Source organism: Monodelphis domestica, chromosome 6 (assembly GCF_027887165.1).
Source record: "Monodelphis domestica isolate mMonDom1 chromosome 6, mMonDom1.pri, whole genome shotgun sequence".
Taxonomy (NCBI): Eukaryota; Metazoa; Chordata; class Mammalia; order Didelphimorphia; family Didelphidae; genus Monodelphis; species Monodelphis domestica.
In genome coordinates, this window is record NC_077232.1 from 156,231,181 (window position 1) to 156,254,830 (window position 23,650).

The 23,650-nt window shown below is 35.6% G+C and overlaps 3 long non-coding RNA genes across 7 annotated transcripts in view; 2 read left to right on the top strand and 1 right to left on the bottom strand.

The window, feature by feature from the left end:
- The window catches only part of LOC103098462 (uncharacterized), a 113,924-nt gene that overhangs the window by 85,585 nt on the left and 4,689 nt on the right, over window positions 1–23,650 (bottom strand). The window lies entirely within an intron of this gene.
- Window positions 379–8,835, top strand: LOC103098864 (uncharacterized). The gene is made up of 3 exons (XR_001622959.2): window positions 379–623; window positions 8,333–8,599; window positions 8,685–8,835. It is a non-coding gene; the product is annotated as an uncharacterized LOC103098864 (long non-coding RNA).
- LOC107648910 (uncharacterized) lies at window positions 8,857–11,039 on the top strand. Its single transcript, XR_001622961.2, has 2 exons — window positions 8,857–9,215; window positions 9,334–11,039. It is a non-coding gene; the product is annotated as an uncharacterized LOC107648910 (long non-coding RNA).

Genomic DNA, 23,650 nt, shown 5'->3' on the forward strand with positions numbered 1-23,650 from the left:
TACATGTCATTGGTAATAAATAAATAATTTTTTTTTAATTTTACTTCTGTTTTTGTAATAGAATGTAAGTTCCTTGAAGGAAGGGATTATGCTATTTTTTTTACTTCATTTCCTCAGCATCTAAAAGAATGGCTGGTGTGTATTAAGCCAATAAAAACTGATCAATTATTTTACCTTTCAGGGATATTGTATATGAATTGGACAAATGCATGGAAACCCTTAAAGTGACATTTTAACCAATTGGATAAAATGTTTGAGTAGTGTTGTAAAGGATTAGCTTTGCAAAAGGCAAGAACCAAAGAGATCCCACAGGGCAATGACAGGTCCAACATTCCAAAGCTCTCAGGAGGCGAGGAACAGAACACAGAGTTGTTGTTGGCAGTTGGTGGATTCTGGAGGAGTGAGAGCCTGCTTTTCCTCTAGCTGGCAGGATAAACCAGGAAGGTAGCTGTCTGGTTTTCTGGGGTGGACCAAGATAGCCATTGGTTCCCTCTTTCTTTGGCTGTCCTAATCTGCCTGTTTCTACTGTTGCTGTTACAGAGAAGTAGATTTCTGCTGTTGCTGGTAACATCTTACTGAGATTTCTATTTGGATCAAAGAAAGGACTCCCAGGGGGAAGCTGGGTGAGATTTCTATTTGGATCAAAGAAAGGACTCCCAGGGGAAGCTGGGTAGCTCAGTGGATTGAGAGCCAGGTCTAAAGAAGGGAGGTCCTAGGTTCAAATCTGGCCTCAGACACTTACTTCCTAGCTGTGTGACCCTGGGCAAGTCATTTACTCCTCATTGACTAGCCCTTACCACTCTTCTTCCTTGGAATACACAATATTGATTCCAAGATGGAAGGTAAGGGATTTTAGAGAAAAAAAGAAAAGAAAAGAAAGGACTCCTGTGTTGTGAGATTTCTTTGGGCCCTTTGTCCTTGCCTCTACCAATCCTTAACTTTAATTAATTAGTTTGTTTAGTATAATTATAGAAAGTTTTGGATTTTACTATCTGGTGTAAGTTAGTAGTTAGTTAGTCCCTGATTTCCTTCCCTTCTTTCTCCTTTTTGTTAAATAGACCTTTTATGATATATGATATATATATATATATGTCTCTCTCTCTCTATATATATATATATCTAGCTAGTTTGAACCCTTCTTTTAACCTACCCTATAACAGTGGGAAGGGTTATAATCAAACAACAGTAAGTATAGTGGGATTTCATGTTTTCTGTATCTTTTAATCAATTGTGTAAAGGTAAAGTTGTAGTGTGCTTCACCTGAACAAATTTATCTGCTTGAGCCTTCACCAAGATACCCTTGATAAGATACAGATGGAAAAGTGGGCATGTAGGTTACTAGTTACTGGTGTTCTCTCAGCTTTTATGGGCTTTTCCTCACAACTTTGAAGCCTTCAACTTCTTCAAAAACTTTGAGAATTATTTTTATTATAAAGATATTTTATTTTACCAATTAAATGTAATAAATTTCCAAATAAGTTTTCTGAAGCCATATGATCCAAATTGTCTCCCTTCCTCCCTCCCTCCTCCTAAAGCTGGAAAGTAATGCAATCTGGGTCATACATATATTATCATGTAAAACATATTTCCATAATATTCATTTTTGTAATAGAAGAAACATAAAACCAAAACCCCAAAATAAAAACCTAAATAAATCACAATGAAAAACCCTATGCTTTAATCTGCATTCTGAATATAACAGTTCTTCCTTTGGAGATAGGTAGCATTATTTGTCATTGGTTCCTCAGAATTATCCTGATTTATCCTATCCTAATTATCCAGAATTATCCATTGTATTCCTGAGAGTAGCTAAATCTATCACAGTTGATCATCCCACAATATGGCTGTTACTGTGTACAATGTTCTCCTGGTTTTAAATATGTCATTCTGTATCAGTTCGTGTAGGTCTTTCCAGCTATTTCTGAAATTATCCTGTTCATCATTCCTCATAGCATAATAGTATTCCATCACCATCAGATACCAAAATTTATTCAGTCATTCCTCAATTGATGGACATTCTTTCAATTTCCAATTCTTTGCCATGACTAAAAGCACTGCTGTAAATATTGTTTTACAAGTGGGTCTCCCTCCTCCTCTTTTTTATATCTTTGGGATATAGACCAAGTAGTGTTATTCCTGGGCATAGTTCCAAATTGCCCTCCAGAATGGTTGGATCACAACTCCACCAGCAACGCATTAGTGTCTAACATTTATCACTTTACCTTCATATTGGAAAATCTGATAGGTATGAGATGTTACCTCAGAGATGTTTTCATTTATATTTCTCTAATAAGGATAGAACATTTTTTCATATGATTGTTGATAGCTTTGATTTCTTCATCTGAAAACTGCTTATTTATATCATTTGAACATTGTCAATAGGGGAGTGACTTGTATGCTTAGAAATTTGATTTTGTTCTCTATAGGTTTGAGAAGTGAAGCCTTTATCATAGAAATTTCTTATAATTTTTTTTCAACTTGTTTCCCTTCTAATCTTGGTTACATTGGTTTCATTCATACACAAACTTCTTTTAAATTTAATATAGTCAAAATCATTCATTTTACATCTTGTAATGTACTCTATCTATTGTTTGATCATAAATTCTTCTCTTCTCCATAGATCTGACAGATAAACTATTATATGTTCCCCTAATACCTTGAGAATTATTGATCCTTCCATGCCATCAAATTTGTATCAATGCCAGCATAGACTTCTTTGTAACTTGTCAAATTCATCTTTGTTTTATAGAGTAAGCATTATTATTTCCACTTGATCTATAATAGCCTCTCCAATATATTTGATGTTCAAAAGAGATTGATATAAAATCATTACAATTTTTTTATATTTTTATCTATTTGTTGTGCTTTCAGGTTCATCCTTGAGTAGCCTCAGAATGATGATAAGCAGTTAGGACTCTTGTCTAGATTTTTTTCACAAAATTTACATTTCACAAAAATTCTTAGGCCAGAACAGAAGGAAACTCAGAAGAAAACATTCATCAGAGAATAACTTGGAAAGTAACATGATGAGTTTATTATTTATTTTTTTTTAAAAACAAACTATACAGAATAGAGATTTGCAGTTTTACATGTAATCATCTTTTATGTTTTACTTTGTCTATGGACACATTCTTTAGAGGGGAATGTTTGTGAAGTTGAGAATTTTAAAAATTAAAAATATAATAGAAAACTTATTTTTCTCCTATAGCTTCTTGCTGATTTATTAAATTTTTTAATTAAATGATTCTACAATTCAATCTCTCATCATCCTTCTTTGTAAGAAATTATAAATGAGTTTATGCACTAAACCACTGTTTGCCATGATTGCCTTATCTTCTCTTTATAGAGAGAGTATTCATTCTCCGAGGAAATTTCAAGATTTGTATGTATAGATGTGTTTGGGTGTCTGTCTGTCCTAGTTATGGCAACTGATTTTTCAATAGCTGCTATGGTTATGGTTATTTATGGTTGTTATGATTTTTGTCATTTTGTCATAATTGTTTCATCAGCCAACTTGAAAAAAGTCGATTATCCAAACTATTGTAAGCAGCTGAAGAGAAAAACTATAGCACTCATCCTCTACACCTATACATAGGGTCTTTATGTAGATGTATTTTCAAAATGAAGTTATCTGTAACTTGCTAGCTCAGGGTGGAGTTATTTTAATTGCATACTCTATCTTTTTCTCATTTTTATTCCTTCTTGTGGTTTTGTGTTTCTTTTGAACTTTGCTCTAATTAGTTGGTGGCTGCCTTTACACTGACAAGTGATTCAGGATGATACCCACATCAATAATGAGCCATTTTCTGTCCATTAAGCTAGAGGCAGTTCCTTTTTTGTGATGTTATTTGGTGTTCTCCATATTGGGGACCTCATTATTCTTTTCTTTAAGAATTCATGAATTATAGACCTCTCTCACAGAACTACTTTTCCCAACATGTTTTTCATTATCCAAGCCTATATTCACTTCTTTACTGAAATCACTGATTAACAAAGTATATAGTAATTTGATTTGGAGGATCTTACCTGATTCTTTCCCAATATAGTCTTGAATATATTTGTATTTCCATGTTTCCCCTACTCTCTCATTCCTGCCACCAATCCTTGAGACCATGTCCAACACTGCACCAAACTTGAGTGTACTCAACATGCTGTTGCCTGACTTCACGTTGTAAGTGTATTCTCGTCTTTGTGTTAGGTATGCATTTCTCTGTGTTTCCATGGTCCTTAGCGATAGATCTATATCTATTGAAGTTTGGAAATGATCATACACACTAGAGGCTCCCTGGGAATAAACTCTTCAAAGCTGCCCATTAACCACAAAAAGGAAAAGAAAGAAATGGAAGGGGATTGCACAGGATGAACTATAAGAGGTAGAGATGAATAGGGAATATATTCCACATGTTTCAGAGAGCCTGTGTAAAGATAAAAGATGGATATGGAATGTTAGCTGTGAGGTATAGCAAATACATTAGTTTGGCAATGTCACGGAGTTTCTGACAAGTTTCAGTGTGTAACAAGTCTGGAGCTGGTAGAGACAAACTGGAGTTACTCTAACTGATAACTGGACCTCCTAGAGACAACCCTTGAAATTTTGTTTAGATTTGTCTTTGTTCATGACCAAAATCAATCTTTGGGGGGAAAAAAATCTTGTTTTCAGCAAGTCTACTGCACCAATATTAAGGAATGTATGGTCTAATCTAAGATGAGCCGTCCAGCGGTCTCTCTAATCTATTCAAAAATTTACAGATGATTTAGGCTTGAAAACACTGAAAATTGCACATTATCTACCCACAATGATTTATTTAAAATGATGTAGCTATAACTATATCTAATTTATGACAGAAGTACACACATTGTTTGATGAGCCTGGAGGTTATTTTGTGGTAATTCAGTCCTGGGTGATCAGCATTAAAAATTATTGCAAGAATTATAATGAAAAGAAACTGGATTGATGATAGCTACAAAAGATAGATGACAATGAACAAGACAATAGAATATGTAATCGGAGTGTGTACTGTCTTGGTTGCTGTCAATTATGTTAACGCATGTGCTAATGTTCCTAGCATTACACAATTAGCCCTCAAATGTGTTACTAAAGGGTTTAATGCCACATTACAAATGTGAACCAAAGAACGTGTAGGAACAGCTGCTCCCAGATATGCTTGGAGAGAGCCATGATGACAGAACAACAAATTCCAGTCAGTGGTTTAGTTAGGTGTTTGGCTACTTAAGGAAGGTCAATAAAACAGTAGATTTTAGATCACTCTCCTAGTAAGCAAGGATATGCCAAATATGCAAAAAAGATGTGTGGCAGTCTGGAGAAGGAGCTGTCAGAAGCATGGAGATTGAGATACAGTAAAGGGAAGCCAATTATTATCACAGTAAAAGGGAGTGATTCTGCAGACACTAATTAAACACATCTTAAGGAACTGAAGATCCATTATGTACTGAGGCCATTTCAAAATGACAGTATTTCTAAATTCCTGTCATAGAACCAGGTGATGTTTATCTCAGTGGGAGATGATCTTAATGGACTTGGCTCATGCCTTTATTATAAAAATGTGTAAAGAGCAGATTAATGTAAAAAAGAAGAAAAAAATACATAACCAAAGTAACAATAATACTTTTCAAAGTTGACTTTTTAAGGACAAGCATCACAATCACACCAATTGATATCCTAAGGGATTTCTATTGCTCTCCAACCTCTAAGCCATTTCTCCCTCCTTTCTCAAGGAGTTCAGCAAGTGTGCAGCCTTCTGTTCCTCCCAAATTCTGCCTTCGCTCACACTGGAGGATTTCAGTGTGCATGCATATACATACATATTTACATGCATATAAATATATATTGCTCAAACATCCTGGCTTTCCAATTCACCTCCTTCCACCCTCTTCAATTCCTTCACTCCAATTCTACCACTCACAAGAATGATAATGCCTGAGATCGCCTCCTCCCTTATAACTGTGCCATGGCCATGATTTCAAATGCTATAAATTTCCTCTGAAATCAATATCCTCCTCTTATTTTCCCTCCTCTTCATCCTCATGGCAAACAATAGTCTCTGTCCCTCTGTGTCTTTCTGTCTCTGTGTCTGTCTCTATCAGTCTCTCTAATTTATCACCCATAATTAGGTTTTCATTTTACTTCATTCAGTCTTGATTGTTTATTTAACCAATTCATCTAAATATTTAGATACATCTTTGATGTTGTACCCTTCCCCTTCCCAGTCACTTACAGTTTTACAATTTTACAAATTTTACAATTTACAAAATTTTACAATTTTCAAACTTGAATCACCATCTTTAGTGCTCATCAGTCCAGATTATGAACATTGCTGGAAGAAGTTACAAAAGCATACCAAGCCTGTTCTCTACAACTTCTTCTTACTAGTAACAGTCCTTGCTGCTGTATTATTTTTATGCTTCTTTCATTAGCAATCCTGCTCCCTTCAGTAAACACTTCAAGCTTTTTTCTCTTCAAGTCTTTCAAATCATCCATACACTTCATCTCTTTCAACAGACGTCCTGCGATCCTACTTTACCTAGAAAATCAAGGCCATTTGTCAAGAGTTTTGTCATCTCCCCGTTCCACATTTTGAAACTCTTCTATTTGTACCTATTGATTCAACTTTTGCTCTAGGTTAGGAGGAAGAGGTATTAGTTACCACTTCTTGTCAAAAATAATTTCCTACTTGTGCCCTCTCTTCTAGTCTCTTCTCAGAGACTTCATAAGGAATTCTGGCACCTGGGATGAGGTTGGCAGAGGGTATGGGCAGAGTACAGGTATATCAGTCAATCCTTGGGAGAAGGCAGAGAGGCAGTGGAGAAAAAACACAAAGTCCCCCTAGTCATGTAGTATCAACAGGCAGTCCACAGTAGGGAAAAGAGATGAGTGGATGCCAGAGAACAAAAGTAATGCTACTTGGCTGTAATACCACCAGGCAAACCCATGGACTAGGAAAAAAGACAGAATGATGATCAGAGTGTGTTAAATGGAACTTTAATCCTGCTATAACCAAATTTAGAAGGTGTCAAACATGCCATAGGCATAAGAAGGGACATGGGTGAGATAGACCATTTATATGCCACACTCTGCCCATCTTTTAGGATGTCTCTTCTTCCCTCAGGCTACTATGGCTCAAACAATCTGAAAATCATTCCATTCAAGCCTGGGCTAGAAGAAGTGTAGGGATGGACCATTAAACCTCTCCACTGGAGATAAGCTAGTTATTTGGGGACACAGAATGGAAAGATTAGGGTGGGAGGACCTGTGAAACTGCCTGTTCCAAGTTTATATTTACCCTCTCCCCACTGAAGGGATAAAAGTCTAGAGGAGGAAGGAAGAAGGGCAGGACCAGAGGATCCCTGAAATAATGGCAATCCTCTTTCCTGATCAAAATCAAACTGAGAAAGTTAAGGAGATTGTATCCTGTCTGGTAGCTGTAGCCAGAACAGGAGGTGGAAGTCAATTCTCCTTCCCCATCTCCCCTTATTGAAATCTTTGTTCCTTCTTTATATATATAAAGTGACATATATATATATAAAGTGATATTTTCTCCCAGACATTTTTCCCTGATCCATACTCTACTCAATCCTTAAATTTTTCTTGTCTTTCAGTTTTTAACTTTGCTTTGAATTTTATCATTTTTTAACCTATGCATAAATGTCTCTCTCATCCCACCCTATTTAGCCATAAAGGTAAGGTAAATGGTCTATCTCACCCATGTCCCTTCTTTTTATGCCTGTGGCATGTTTGATGCCTTCTAAATTTGGTTATAGTAGGATTAAAGTTCCATTTAACACACTCTGATCATCATTCTGTCTTTTTTTCCTAGTCCGTGGGTTTGCCTGGTGGTATTACAGCCAAGTAGCATTACTTTTGTTCTCTGGCATCCACTTATCTCTTTTCCCTACTGTGGACTGCCTGTTGATACTACATGACTAGGGGGACTTTGGCTGGGGGCAAACCATACTGTTCTCAGCTTGAAAATAAATCCAAAGTTCAAGACTAGAGTTGTGAAAGCACAAGAGACCTTCCCAGAAGCCCTCCTGGTAGCTCATATTTAAGTAGCCTGAGGATTTACAGTGCCCTTTGTATACATAATTACATCACTCTCCCAACAACCCCTTACATAGAAGCTTTAATTATCCTCATTTTATAAATAAGGAAACCAAGTCTCTAGGAGGTTAAATGATTTGCCATGGAGTCATTCAACAAGTGTTTGACAGAGGCTTTGAACCTCTATGAAGCCTACATCAGCTACATGAGTATCAGCTACCTACTCAAGTTCACCAGTCCTATTTCACCCAGTTTTCCTTATTCTTGTTCCAGCACTCTGCTAAGAAACAACACCAGGAGGTGGAGAATGGCTATTGGTCTCTCACAAGTCTGCAAGATTTCAATGACAGCCTGAACCTGATCTGCTGGCCCCATACCTGCTTCATGCCTGCCTAGCAATGTCCAACTTAAAAAAATAACATCTTGGTCAAACTATTTATTTGAAATAGTCAAGGAAAGGAAAGCCTGGTGATCGATCAGCCAAGGAGATACTATGTTTTCTCAGGGAGCAAAAACAAACAAACAACTGCCAAATTTCAGGTCAGCAGGAGGCAAAAGAGGCAACAGAGCCTGGCTCTGAGGAGTGACAGTTTCAGATTCACTGTTCTCACTTTCTGTTTATCAGCCAACAGAGGAAGCTGCCTGGCTGATGAGTGAAAAAGATAGAGGAGTGTACTTGGCTGATGCTGATATTGACATACCCCTTTGTCGCCTGGATCATTTTGGACACAACATCGGGGCATGTGGGAAATTTCACCAAACCCTGCAGTCAGTGAACAGGCAAGTCATTTAACCAATCCCTGCTTTTGTCTGCATCCATCTGTGACATAGACCCAAAACAACTCATTACCCTACTTGCTTCCCTCTTTGGAATGCTGTCAGAAATAATGTTGGAAAGTGACTGGGGCTCCTTGAAAGGGCCTTGAGAAATACCATCAGAAAGAGTCAGGTTATCACTATCAGTGCATTCTAGCTTCTTATTCTTCTTTCTTTTCCATCTGTCTTTCAGACCCCAGTCTAATAAGAAAAGCCAGCTTGGTTTCATGGTGGCTTGTTGAATCCAATAATCTTCTTCTGGGGATGTTAGTACAATGTATCCATGGCCCTGACTTTCCCTAGCCTAAGAAACACTGGATTTCAAACATTAACAAGTCAGGTGTGTTTTAGCAATCAACCTGGGGCATACTTAAGTATCATGTCATCACAGTGATTTGGTGCTAAATCTTACATGAAATTGAATCTTTCGATATCACTTTCTCTGTGTACAACATCAGGTTAACCTGTGGCACCTCTTCAGGAGTAAATGACAGGAGGATGAATGACAGAATCACCTATCAGTAATGGAAACACCATAATGGAGCTCTTCTATTCTGCAATGAAAACATCATAAATGGACAAATTGCAAAAGAAATCCAACATCCAAAGCACGACAATGGACATCCGGTTGGATGCTACAGCTGTTGCTCAAAACTGATCAATGTTTAATTTAATGGATGGTCAAGTGGCTAATTTAATGAGGTTGTAAAAAAAAAGATAGCCTCCGGGAAAAAAAAAAAGAAAGGAGAGGAGGAAAAAAGGAAGGAGAGAATTAGGAAGGTAAGGAATCCTTATCTGGTAACCATTTTGTAAAATTCCTTTAGATAAAAAGTAATAAATTTGGAACCTCAAGGTATAATGATTGTTTTAATCTTACACAATAAAAGGAAGTGAGTCATTTTGAAGGCATCATTGCCAGCTGTTATCTAATGGAATAGATGCCTTTGGAACAGCATTTTGAGGACAAGAAACAGGCAGAAATCGATGAGGAAAGGTTCAAACTTCTGACCCCAAACAAGTCTATTATGTTATCAGGACAATGAGATGTTAAATGGCATTTATGATATTATGAAACATTAAATGACATAAAGGACATACTATTAGTACTAGTCAGAGGCAAGACCTGAATTTAGACTTTCTTTATTCCAAGACCAGCCCTCTACTCACTATGGCAAACTGACTTTCCAAAAGAAAACTAGTATGTCCTTTAAAAAGAGATGTTTCTTTGATATTCTAATTGACATTGTTATATATTTACTGTGTGCTATTTTGGTCAAATAAGTGCATTTTATATATTGTTATCTTTCTTCTCTATGTCCCCTCAATTTTTAAAACCCGTGTAAGCCTTCAAAACCTACTTCCAAACCACCCAATTAAAATTTGCCATTTGAAAAATGTTCATTTCTGAAGTTCAACTAGGTGTTTTAAGATGAAAAAAGTTACTCTCCTTAGCTTAAAGAAGAGTTGTCTTTAAAACTCCTAAATATATAATAATGCTGAAAGAAAAGCAATAATTCTACAACAGAAAGGAATTGAGGAGATTTAGCTGTATTCAATCCAGCTTAAAATAAAGTTACAGTCTTGTCCTTTCCTATGGCTTATGTCTCTGACAGCAAACATAATTAAAGCCATAGAGAGAGAAAATCTCCAGTTGCTCTGAACCATTGCAAGTTGACAACAAGAAAATAATGCCAAGGCTCCCCACCCTCCCCTAAGCACTTATTCTTTTCACAGTCCCTTCTCTTTTCTCTGTCACTTTTAATAGTAGATATAAATATACAACTAACATGAATCACCAGGAAAGCAAGAGGGAGAGAACAATTAAGGGATTTCTTTCTTGGTTTTGTTTTGGTTTTGCTGTATTATACTTCAGTGTCACATACCTATAGCCATCAGAAAGGTATGATTTTCTCCAAGGCCCTGAACAGATCCAACACAGTAGTATTGGCATCTATCCTACTATCCCAGGATGCTACATGGTTTCGACCTCTTCTTTCTCCAAGTAAGATGACTATCAATTTGGTTATCCCATGGGACCAGTGAGATTCCCAGACTTGTTCCCTTCAAAGATCAGTAATTTCAGTATGACCGCTTGCCTTAGAATCCGGAATAGTGTTAGGGGAAAGTGATTCCAAGGAAAAGAAATAAAGTTGATTTTCATTAATATTGTTACTCATGTTAATAATTATATTTCTTCCTAGAATTATTGAAATGATTATCCTGAACCAAACCCATTCATTTAAAGCATGCCTCCAAGTCATTTCCATCCTAGACTGAATCTGATGAGGACCTCGTATCCAGAAGGGAGACAAAAATCTTCAAAATACATCCATCTTTTGCTGATTACTACTGCACTTTTTTTGCACTTCTTTTTTTAAAAAACTTAAATCATATTTATGATGATTTTCCTGACACAGATTTTAGCTGGTTTCACAGGGTCTTGGCTGTGTCAGGAAAAGCAATCCAGAAAAAATGATCAGTGTCAAATTGTCTCTTGCACTTGAGCCCAGGAGGCAGCAACTGGCTGATCATTTCTTTAGAAGCCCTGGCAGAGAAGCCAGGTTTCTGCACAACTGGGCACCTCAAGTGAGTCTGATGCTTGCGTTGCTCAATTTTTATCAATGTGCCCAGCTGTAATTAATCCATAATGTCATTCCACTTTGTCATCAGCACCATATGGGCTAACCATTCCTTTGAAGGACTAGCCACAGTATGGCTGAGTGCTCTAGGATGATTGTAATTAGATGGATGATAAGGTCCTGGGGGCTTAAATGTGGATGAAAATTAGATTTATTTACTTTTTTAAAGAGATATACAGGACATTAGCTTTTCCTTTGTCTCATGATTAGAAGGTATAATGTATTAGAATTTTACCTTCAAATTCCAGTTTAGTCAATGATCTGATTTCATGTGTGTATATATATATATGTATATATATATATACACATACATAGTAGAAAGGAAGCATATGTGGTGGATAGAAAGCCAGCCTCAGAGCCAAGAAGATGTGGGTTCAAGACCCTCCTCTTACACATGCTGGTTGTGTGACAAGTCCCTTAACTCTCAGAACCACAGGAAACTCTCTAAGACTCTAGGTTGCAGAAAAGGTGCTGACCTATAGCAGCAAGAGTGTCTTTCTTCACAAGGGAATTGCCTATATAAATAAATCCCAAGTCCAATACCTATCCCAAACCTATATAGCAAAAAAGTATCTATATTCTGTATGCAGACACAAATCCATATATGTGTGGAGAAAGGGAGTCAAATTTTTGTCTATGTCCAAATCCTAGGCAGATCAAGCCTGGGAGAAATGATTTTCCTTACTGGTGGGGATTAACAAATAAAAGAGAGGTACTAGAATACAAACTATTTCATGTTTCCACTCTGTTTCTGTTTAGAATTGTTTATTTACAAACAAGTTGATCTGATGATATAAACTTGGAAACATTTTTGAACTTTTAAAAGGCACTACATTTTGGCATGGTATGTTGTCACTTTTGTAATTTCAAAGTCAACAGCAGGAAGAATGTGAAAGGTTTCTAGAGTTCATGTTTTCATACACCACTTTTAATTAGCTTTTCTTTTAAGTACTTTGGAAGATGCTGAAGCAAGATAAGTTCTGCCAAATATTTGGGCAAGGTAATTTGGTAAACTTCAAGCTTGGAGATTTTGAGAAAAGTCTGAGATCTTGAAGATAGCTCATGCTATTGATTTACTTTCATACAGTTACCAATATTAAAATATCTTTTCCTGAGCTATTTATCATACTTAACTTTTTATTACCCATGTATTCATTATTGTGAACACCTCCATTAGTACAAATTGTGATCTAGCTTTGCTTTCTTATCCTATGTAATTTATTGCTGCTCCCTAACAAATCATGCATGTAGCATCCACCAAATGTGATAGGTACCTTCTAAAGATCTCTTGACAATACATAGATAGTCAAGGAACAAGTAAGCAACCTACAGGCTATTCTGTAGTCTCAATACATGACAGACTCATCTTTCTTTCCTGTCACTTTTCTCTCTAATGACATCCTTTACAACACTTAATCTTGTGTAAGTACTTCATTGGTAATGTGATGTACGTTATTGATGTCCACCATGTTATAATGATAGATAGATTGATAGATAGATATAAACATACATACACACACACACAGAGTTAAATTTAAAAATTTATCTTACCTAACAAGGAAGTCTATAGACAAAATAAGAAAAGGGGCAATAATAAAGGGGAAGGACAATTAAGGGAAGTAGTGATCAAAAACAAAACAGACTTTTGAGGAGACAGAATAAAAAGATAGAGAAGGATAAACAGAAGAAAATAGGAAGGGGGGGGTCATAACTGTGAATGTAGATGGGACAAACTTACCCATAAAAAGATAGTGGATAACAGAATGGATTAAAAACCATAATCCAACAATATGCTGTTTACAAAAGACACACTTGAAACATGAAGATACTCACTGAGTTAAAATAAGGAGTTAGAACAGAATCCATTTTGCTTTACCTAGTCTATGGAAGTCAGAGATAGGAATCGTGATTTCAGACAAAACAAATGCAAAAACAGAATTAAATAAAAGAGATTGTGTGAATTTAATATAAATTTTACTGCCTAATTACATCTGAAAACCCATTTTGGTTAGTATCAGCCCCACCCTTTGACTAACATGATGGACAAGGAAAATGACAAAGTTTAGAGGGGATGTGGAAAAATACATACACTAACACTCTTTTAGTGGAGTTGTGAACTGGTAAAACCATTTGGAACCAGACCTAAAGAGCTATTAAATTGTGTATACCCTTTCATACACCAATATCACTACTAGATCTATCCCAAAGAATTCAAGGGAAAAGGAAAAAGACTTATGTACAAAAAAAATAAGCTCTTTTTGTGTGATAGAGAATTGGAAACTAAGGGGATGCTCATCAATTGGGGAATGGCTCAATAAGTTGTGGTATGTGATTATAATGAAATCAAAGAAATGATGAGAGGAGTGGTTTCAACAGACTCTGGGAAAAACTAGATAAACTGACATAGAATGAAGTGAGTAGAACCAGAATATCATTGTACATAATAACAGCAATATTGTAAAGATAATCAATTGTGAAAGATTTAGCTACTCTAAGCAATATACAGTAATTTGAAAAAATTCAGAGGACTCATGTTAAAAACTGCTACCTACCTCCAGAAAGAAAACTAATGAATTCTGAGTGAAAACTGAAGAATAATTTTTCACTCTTTTTCTTAGGATTTTTTTTTAAATGGCTATTATGGAAACGTGTTTTGAATGATTTCACCTGTATAATGATAATATATTGTTTGCCTTCTCAACAGAGTAGGGGAGAAGCTGGGGGAAGTTAAAAAACTTGGAACTAAAAAAAAGTTACAGATAAATAACTATTTTTGAAAGCAAAGCAAAAAGGAGGGGATAAGGGAAGACATAGCATAGCTTTGTCAAAAATAACTCATACAAGACTAACCATATTTCCTTTTTGACAATTACTAAACTGGGCATGCTATAGGGGCATGCTATAGACATAGGTTAGCTTTTGATAAAATATACAGTAATGTTTTCTTAAAGAAGTTTGGGTTCCAGACCTGATTCATTCATTATGACTCTGTATAAGTAACTAAACTGCCCAGACCTTCAAACTGCTCTCTACACTCTAAACAGATGAGACTAATCTAAACTTGTAAAAGAAATTCCTTACCACCAGCCTCCTACACAGTTCACATCACAGGGCTACTGACAAATACTAACAATAGTTCAATAAAAAATTTCTTTTAAAATCTCATTTGATAGTTGAATAATACATAAAATTAATTTACATTTCTGCTAAAGTTCCAAAACAAGCTTTTCTTTGTACTTGGGCAAGTCCCACCTGAGAGTATAGAAAACATTCAGACTTTAAAATGGATATCTCTACATGCAATCATAATATATATATAATATTGTCATTAAAATTATAATCTTGAAGAAAAGTTTATAACTGGATTTGATGGTGTTTGGAAACACATTGAATATAATCAGTCAGTATTAGATAGGAATGAAGCAGTCCCTTTTTCTAAGGCTAGACTTGAACCTATGATTGAACCTTTCAATGTCTTCACCTAATCTTTCCTCTATTCTTCTAGTCTCAGAAGAACAGCTGATCTTCTTGCCAAAACTAATCCTTCCAACTATGCTTTCATTGATTGTCTCTCTTGTCCCCTCCACAACCCAGTTCCAGCAATCATTCCTGCTTGTGTATCTTCTATTCAATTGCTTTTTCTCTGATGGCCTCTTCTGTTCTACCTAGAATGCTGCTGAGGTGTCCGTCCCTTAGCCTAAGAAATTCCTTCCTTTATCACTACTATTCCTTCAATCTATTGTCCCATCTTTCTTCTCCCTTCCACTGCAAATTTCTATAAAAAGGAGTCTACTATAGCTGTTTCCTCTTCTCCCATAAATTACTCCCCAACCCCTTATGATCTGGCTTCTGTTCTCACCATTTTCTTGAAGCAGCTCTCTCTAAGGCCTTAGGACCTCCTAATTAACACACCCAGTGGGGTTCTTTTCTCCTGTTCTTATCCTCAGTGATTTCCTCATTTAATATTATGGAACTATGCTTTTTAAAAGAAAATTATCAGAATCTTCTACATCCAATGATATGCCAAAAAAAAAAGAACAAATTAAATGGATGATTGCAAAAATATCAAATACCCAAACTAATAAAATAGGAAATAGAGGTTTCTAAACAACTCAATTTCAAAATAAGAAATTATCAAAAGAAATCAAGTCCTAAATAATTCCCCCTAAATACTTCAAGAACAGAAGGATTTACAAGCATATTATGGCAAATAAGAAGAAGAAAGAGGAGTAAGGGGGAAAGAATAAGCATTTATTAAGTGCTCATTATTTGCCAATAAGGAAACTCCAGAGAAATATGGGAAAGCTTATATGAACTGATTCAGAGTAAAGAAAGAAGAACCAAGAGACCAATATTCACAATGGGTATATTAAAGTAAACAACAAAACTAAGATCAATGAGAGAGTAGATAATGTCAGTTCCAATTTACCAAAGAAAGAGCCCACAGTCCTTCTTTTTAAAGTTAAAAAAAACTATGCTCCTAAAATTTAAACACTTGCTATCATTCAGTGAGTCAGTTTTGCTTAAATCATTTTTAGAGGAAAGTGGCCTTTGGGAGATTATTTGATGGGAAATAACTGTTGTGTCAAAACAAAACATAAAAAAAAAGAAAAGGAAAAATAAGTGGCCTAAATCACTATTAAAGATGTCCTGAAAAGAAAGATCATTATTGGTTGATGTGGTCAAGAAGGGCTTCCAGAAATAGGAGAAATAGGACTAGAACTTTTAGAACAGGCAGGATTAGGAAAGGTATGGGGAAAAAAGGAAAAGTAGGAAATCTTAAAAGCAAAAACATAGAGAATAAGATGACATGATATGGTGATAGAGATGACCCAGGCTGTTTCACCCTATAAGCTTTTGGGAATATTTCATGAGATAAGGAAAACAAGAAAAATTTGAAAGTTCTTTCAAAGATAGAAGCAGTAGCAATTTTGCATTCATATCACAAATCATGTACCTTCTATTTTCAAAAAGTGCCTTGCCTATCTGTTTATAGTGAGTGGTTACTGAATTGATCCGTTTTATTATACAGTTTACTTTATTCCATATGTTCCTGGTGTCCACCACTTGCTTTATTATATAAAATTCAGAAAACACCTACTCTTTAGTGTTAATGCACTGATTATTAATTATCATAGAATCATAGATCATAGAGATAGAGCTGGAGATTATTCCAAAGACCATTTAAATAAACATCCTCATTTTCCAGATGAAGAAACTGAGGCTAGAAAGATTAAATGACTTGGACTTGGTCACATAATCCTCAAAGAAGTGCAATGTACTATACCTACACTTTGATCCTCACAATAATCCTGGGAAATGGGTACTATTAGAATTCCCCATTTTATACATGAGAAAAGTGAGGCTTAAAGTTTAAATGACTTACCAAGAAAACCTAGTCCAACATTAATGAACCTTTAGAGATCATGTTCCCAAATTGTAACTTCAAGCTGCCTGTGAGCCCCCCATATTACCCTAGAGAGCAAAGGGAAGAAGTACTCACATTGGACTGCTGAACAGAGAGGTGGGACATGCAAAAAAATGAACTCGGGTCATTTGAGAGGGGAAACAGAGCAGCACCCTCTGGCATACTGGGGCATGTGTTCCATGACTTCGCCAACACAGAGTCCCAGTCAGGAAATCTTCTGGATACCAAGTTCAGTATTCTATCTACTATACTGTGCTGCTTCATTATGAAAAAAAGCAAATAAATGCTCTATAAATCTCAGAAGACAGTTCTGCTTTGGAGGGTTTTGTAGGGGCCTTTAGGGAAAAGATATAGAATTGGTAAAACATAAAAGTCTGGGTTAAACCAATTTATGGATGTTTTCAAATGCAGATACTGATCTGCTGGATTTAAAACACATCAATATTTTTTGAGATTTGCTTTCTTCAGTTTGTGCACTTATTTACTTGTATGTTGTTTCCCCCAATAAAATAAAAAGCTTCTTGAGGGCAAGAAATCTTTCATTTGTATCACTTTGGTTTTGGATTCCCAGCATCTAGCACACTGAGGGCACTTAAATGCTTGTTGATAGTCTGAAATCTTCTATTTCAAACTCCTCATTTTACAGATGAGGAAAATAAGGACTTGAGAGGTTAAAAGACTTCTTCAAGGTCTTGCAGAGAGTTGATGGCCAGTCCAGCATTAATTTCTGTAGCTATAGCAGTTTGTTTCTGGTTTAGCCTTAGTCTTGATTCTCTTTTTCAGCTGGCAGGAGCATCTTCTTTCTCTTTGATAAACAGTGACAGAAAAATGAGATGTTGCATTACCCAACAGTGTATCTCAACTGAAAAAACTACTATAACCAGTAAGTTCTCTGTCAATAATAATAAAAAAAAATAGCAGGGATTTTCCCTCCTTTACAGTACAAACATAAGAGTAAATAAAGTGGCAAGACTCATGATTTTTTTCCGTAGGAATTCCTATAAATGTAGAGGGGCAACAGTTGGTGCTAGGTTTTTTATTTGATTGCCACAGGAAAGCAAGAGACATGAAAAATTTTAGCTCTCGATTTTACAGCCTGTTCTCTGACACGCTGTTTATTTGTTTTATACTGGAGCATCAGCAGCTTATGCATCAACTGATGACTGCTGTTTGCTCAGTTTTAATAAAAATAAATGTCATCCAGCAGTCTGACTTGGTTTGCCAGGATAGTAAAAGCCAGAAAGTCAGCTTGCATCAGGAAAAAGCTAAACTAAACCTTCTTCACTACGGCTGATTTGTGGGCCGTCTGTCTTGATTTACTTCCCCAGATGGGCCACCTTGTATCACTCCAGAGGGATGGTTACTAAACATCCATGCTGAGAAAAACAGCATGATTACAAAGATTCTACATATTTGGAGAAATTACCAATCACTAGAACTTAGGAGGAAGAAAGTTATTGCCAAAGATGGTTTCTTTAGCATTTGCGAAGGTCCTGGAGGTGTATGGAATATAAACAGCCTATTAAAAATATTTTTCTCTTCATTTTTTATCAGCTATTGCTCCTATTGTGATGGTCACATAATCAAAAAGTTAGCCTAGTCCATTGAATTATGAGGCAAAGCACTGAATTTTTTAAAGGATCCCTGAGGCTTTCTTTCCCACCTCGAATGGCTAAGTGACCTACAACAACTGCCCCTATTTCAGTTGAACTTTCCTAGAATGGAGATAATGCAAAATTATAGCCATTGGATTCCTCTCCACTACATGGGAAGATTCCACTTCAAATAATCTTCATAACTTAAATTGACTATCTGTCTCCAAAGGTCTGAAAACACTATGAGATGTTTAGGAGATAGCCTCTAGATCAGAGATGACATGTTTTCTTTTGAAAGCATTCCTCTCCGAATTCTGCAAAGCAATTAGGAATTGTGCAAAGAATGGTGCCCTTTAAGCTGGGCTCCTCTTGTAGGCATATCTATCTATATGCCTGTAGGTCAGAGGTCAATGATCAAAAGAGAAGCGCTCTGCAAGCCAAAATATTTACGCAAAATTTTTTGTTGCAGAAAGAAATAGAAACAAAATAAACATCCTTCTACTGGTGAATGATTAAATAAATTATAAGCTAGGAATGTACATTGGGATGGAAGACAAAACAAACATGATAAACACAGAGAAGCATGGAAAGGTATATAATTGATGCAAAGTGAAATAATATATGCGAAAATAGGAAAACAACATATGCAATGACTACAACACAAAAGGAAGAAACAATCACTTCAAAATATTACCAAATTATGATCAAGCTTGGTCCTAAAGAAGGTAAATGGGAAGACAATTTCCCTCCCAATTCCTCCCATACACAAACTTCCTCACAAAGGATAAGAGCTCATGGGTCATTGACTATAATGTCATTTATAGTGTCATTCATTTTGCTGAATTTTTGATCTATTTTTCCTCCTTTTTCATTCTGTTTTAAAAAAGTTCTCTAAGGGAGCTCTCTAATATTTGGGGTTAAAGTAAGCTACGTAAAAACAAAATGTATCAATAAAATCTATTTGTAAAAAGAAAACATACTTTATAAAGCCAGATCTAATTACCTATACACCAGAATGCACAACAACTTATATGAGATGTCTGATAAGTTTTTATTAATGCTAAAAATTAGCAAATCCCAATGCCCCAAATAGTCACCAATTTGGTCAATGAAACAGTACCTAGCTTTGGGTAAATATGAACACCTAATGAAGACTCTGAAATGCTGAAATCATCACAATAATGCTCAATGTAGCTGGACTATAATGCTATACTATTGGACTGAGAAGTGTATTTTAGGATGTATAAATGAATGAAAGTCTTTATTAGGCATTTAGCAGGCAGTGCACTGGGTGCTGAGGTTATAAATTCAAACTGAAATAATATCTGCCCTAGAGGAGCATATTAAAAACTCAGTTCAGAGTCCAGAGCAACATGAAAGCTCTAAGAGGTGGAAATAGGCTGTAGAAAGGGAGGTAAAAAGATGCTAACCACAAGCCATAACTAGTTTAAAATGTCTTATTTAATACTAATATCTAGCACCTATAAAATACTTTAAGATTTGCATAACCTCTTATGTTATCTCATTTGCATCAGAAAAAACCCTATCATTATTATTATTATTCTATCATTATTCCCCATTTTACACATGAGAAAACTAAAGCTGATAGAGGGTTAGTAACTTACTCAGAGTCACACAGCTAATAAGTGGCTACAGCAGATTTTGAACTCAGGACTTGCTGACACTGACTTCAGTGCTCCAAATAACTATATTACCTAGCTCCCATGGTTGTTGGTTAATCCCAAGAATGACTCCACTGAACAAGAGCTTTTATAATTCTTTTCTGCTTCCAAATCTTAGCTTCACCTTGAATCTTTAGCTTAACATGATCACATGATGAAAATTTTGCTGAGGATTAACCCCTAATAAAGGAAAGGAGATGGTCACTTTCTTTTCCTCCCTCTTCTCTTTTAAATAATCCCATCTTTTTCAGCCTACCTTGGGATAGATGTAAATATTAACTGTTCTGAAAACTCGATTGTCCATGAGTGCCTGAGTAATGTCTTGGCAACCTGAGTACAGATTTGTTCCATCTAAATATATGATCTAAATGACTGCCATATCCATCACTTTGACTAGATCCTGAAAAAAGCTTCCTCTTCCTGATTAGAAAAGTGACAATAAAATGTTTTGCCATGTGTACTCACTCACAAATACCTATACGATCAGTGGGAAAAGTGGACAGATCTGGGGAACATTCATGAAGGAGCACAACAGAAGGAACATCTATCCCCAGCAGTTATTAGGAAGGGGCAGACCCAGAGGGGGCATTTGGAACTGGGGTGTCTGGGAGATGGCATATTCTTAGAGAAGATGTGTGAGCAGGATTCATATGTGAAGGGGAATATAAGTTCATGGAGTGAGTATATATGGAAGAAAAACTCACTTTTCTAATTGAGCAGGATGATTTCTAGTGACATTATACCACACCTATAGATCTGCTCTCCATTGCTCTAACATGCATATAGTAATTGCTAGAGGAGCTCTGCCAGGTATGTAGACTAGAATTGTAGTTTCCCCTAAGTTCCCATCAGGTCTTGTGTTACTAAGGCTATAAGACCAGTCCCATTATCATGACTAGTTTCTAATAGGTATGACTCCATTGGGCAAAGGGTTATAATATGTCTCTCTCTTCACCTTCTGGATTCAGCTTCAATTTTTAGCTAAGATACTAAGATGAAGATGGAAAGAGGTCTCCATGATCTCTCTTTTAATTTAAATAACAACAACTAATAATAATAATAATAGCTAACACTTATTGAGCACTTAATTTGTACCAGGCACATTGCTAAGTGATTTCTAATTATTATCCCATTTGATCCTCATAATAACCTTAGGAGATGAGTGCTATTGTTTTTTTTTTTAATTTGCTTACTTTTTTAATCACATGTAGAAAGAGGTAAAAAAAAAAAACCCTTACCTTCCATCTTAGAATCAATACTATGTATTGGTTCTAAGGTAGAAGAGAGGTAAGGGCTATGCAATGGGGGTTAAGTGACTTACCCAGTCACACAGCTAAAAAGTGTCTGGGGTAAAATTTGAACCCAGAACCCCCATTTCTAGGCCTGGCTCTCAATCCACTGAGCAACCCAGCTGTCTCCTAGAAATGGTTTTTGTTTTTTGGTTTTTGTTTTTAATTTTTATTTATTTTTTTGTTACAATACTCACTTTATTTCCCTCCCTCCCCTCCACCCACCCTTCCCACAGCCAACACGTAATTTCATTGGGTATTACTTGTGTCCTTGATCAGAAACTATTTCAATGATGTTGTTTGCACTAGAATGTTCATTTAGAGTCTATCTCCCCAACCACATCCCTTCAACCCATGTATTCAAGCAGTTGTTTTTCTTTGGTGTTTTTATTCCCATCATGTTTCTTCTGAATGTGGATAGTGTTTTTCCTCATAGGTTCCTCCAAGTTGTTCAGGATCCCTGTGTTGCCACTAATGGAGAAGTCCATTACATTCAATTGTACCACAGTGTATCGGTCTCTGTGTACAACGTTTTCCTGGCTCTGCTCCTCTCACTCTGCATCATTCCTGGAGGTCATTCCAGTGTAATTTTCTTTTATCTTTTGGGGATATAGAGGTAGTAAATGCTAATTCTGGGTCAAAGGGTATGAATAGTTTTATGGTCCTTTGGGCTTGATTCCAAATTGTTCTCCAGAGTGGTTGTATCAGGTCACAGCTCTACCAACAGTATATTAGTATCCCAATTTTCCCATATCTCCTCCAACATTTATAATTTTTCCTTTTTTGTCATATTAGCCAATCTTATAGGTGTGAGGTAGCACCTAAGAGATGTTTTAATCTGCATTTCTCTAATTAATAGTGATATAGAATCAATGGATTTTTTTCTTAAAATGATGGAAAGAATCTACCTAAAACTATCAGCAAGTATCGAAACAAGGAGAAGCTAGAAAGTTTCTCAATAAGATCAGACATGAAACAAGAATACCGACTCTCACCAACATCATTTAACATAGTATTAGGAATGCTAGCAATAGCAATAAGAAAATAAAAAGAAATTGAAAGAATCAGAATGAGCAAAGAAGTATTAAAACTATCTATTTGTAGATGGCATGATGATATATGTGAAAAATCATAGAAATTCAACTAAAAATTTAGTTGAAACTATCAATAATTTAGCAAAGTAGCAGGATATAAATTTAATCCAAATACATAATCAGAATTTTTATATATTACTGACAAAAGTCCTACAAGGAGAGATAGAAAGAGATGCTCCATTTAAAATAACTACAGATAAAATAAAATACCTGGGAGTACACTTACAAAAACAACCTAGGAACTAGATGAACATCATTATAAAAAACTTTTTTACACAAATAAAGTCAGATCTAAATTATTGGGAAATACTCATTGTACATGGATGGACAGAGCCAATATAATTAAAATGGCAATACTACCTAATCTACTTATTCAGTGTCATTCCAATTAAATTGCCAAAAAATTTATTGTTAGAAAAAATGTTAAAAATAACAGCAATTTTCATTTGGAATTTGGGATACAAGATCAAGAATATCAAAAAGAATTAATGAAAAAAATGCAAAGGAAGGTCTAGCAGTACCAGATTTTAAATTGTACCATAAAGCAGTAATGACCAGTACTTTGCTAAGAAAGAAAATGGTAGATCAGTGGAAACAGATATACAGCAAATAGCCATAAAAGATCATAGTAATATCATATTTGACAAAACCATAGGCCTACTTTTTTGGCATAAGAAATCATTATTTGTGAAAATGGAGAGAATAACTGGAAACTAGTTCAGCAAAAATTAGGTATAGACCAACATTTTATACCATTCACTAAGATATGACCAAAATGGATATATGACATAGGCATAAAAAGAGATATCATGAGTACATTAGAAGATGTAACATATTACCTGTCAAATTTCTGCAAAGGAGAGGAACTTATAAGTCAATAAGAGGTGGAGATAATTGTGAAATATAAAACAGATAATTTTGAGTATGTCAAATTAAATTTTTTTCTCTACAAATAACTGTTGCCAAAGTAAAAAGTAATGCAGAAAACTGTGGGGGTTGAGGTGGGATTATATACAGTCTCTTAGGTTGAAGTCTTCTATCTAAAATA